The following is a 1,158-nucleotide window of genomic DNA, read 5'->3' as shown; positions in this document are numbered from 1 at the left end:
TGTAGTCCTGTCTGGCCTTGAACTCAGAGATCTGTCTGCCTTTTACCTCCCGAGTGCTGGGTTCAAAAGCCATCTGTCTGTCTGTCTGTTTTGGTACATCGTGGTGCGGAGCCTAGTGCGCACCACGATGTACAACGTCCACAAGCAGAGAAGAGAAGAGAGAGAGAGAGAAGAGAAGAGAGAGAAGAGAGAGAGAGAAGAGAAGAGAGAGAAGAGAGAGAGAGAAGAGAAGAGAGAGAAGAGAGAGAGAGAAGAGAGAGAGAGAGAGAGAAGAGAAGAGAGAGAAGAGAGAGAGAGAGAGAAGAGAAGAGAAGAGAGAGAAAAAAAAAACCCCACAGACCTGGAGAGTGACATTGATGTGACTTAAGTTTTAAATAATTTCTAGGGCTGCAACTTGTCTGCTTTAGTGTGTGAAAGATACTCGTTTGCTGTCTTCACCGTCTTCATACGGACCTCGGGCATTTAAAAAAAATTAAAAAATATTCTCCACGAATATGTTGTTAATAATAATAATAATAAATTTTGAGACAGGCTCTCGTTGTGGCCAGCCCTGGCTATCCCGGAGCTTGCTGGATAGACTAGGCTGACCTCGAACTAGGTCATCTGCCCCTGCCTCCCAAAGAACCTGCTCCTCTACCTCGCGGGGCCCACGGCTATGGACTTTAATTAGCACACTTCCCAGTGATGCTTGTACATCCCCAGATTTTGACACCACTCTTATTACGCCACATCTCGATAAAACAATGCCTGTCTTGTCCTACTCAAGAAAGGTCTTTGTGGATTAGAAACCTCTACCTAATGATGGGCAAAGATACGTTTAATAGTATTAAGTGTCAGTTGCTGCATATCTATCCGAGTCTGCTTGTGGACGTTGTACATCGTGGTGCGCACTAGGCTCCGCACCACGATGTACAACGTCCACAAGCAGAAACAATTTTATAGGTGGGAGTTACCACAGCAGGAGGAACTATGTTAGAGGGTCACAGTTTTAGGAAGGTTGAGAATCACTGCTCTAGATTGCTCGTTTTCTTTGTTTTTGTTTCTTCGAAACAGGGTTTTTCTCTGTAGCCCTGGCTGTCTTGGAACTCACTCTGTAGACCAGGCTGGCCTCGAACTCAGAAATCCGCCTGCCTCTGCCTCCCGAGTGCTGGGATTAAA

General features: G+C 45.9%; 1 protein-coding gene across 5 annotated transcripts in view; it reads left to right on the top strand.

Moving 5' to 3' along the window:
• Window positions 1–1,158, top strand: part of Mdm4 (MDM4 regulator of p53) — a 35,390-nt gene that overhangs the window by 588 nt on the left and 33,644 nt on the right. The window lies entirely within an intron of this gene.

This window comes from Mus pahari, chromosome 5 (assembly GCF_900095145.1).
Source record: "Mus pahari chromosome 5, PAHARI_EIJ_v1.1, whole genome shotgun sequence".
Classification (NCBI taxonomy): Eukaryota; Metazoa; Chordata; class Mammalia; order Rodentia; family Muridae; genus Mus; species Mus pahari.
The sequence above is the reverse complement of the archived record's forward strand: the minus strand, read 5'-3'. Positions and strand labels throughout refer to the sequence as shown.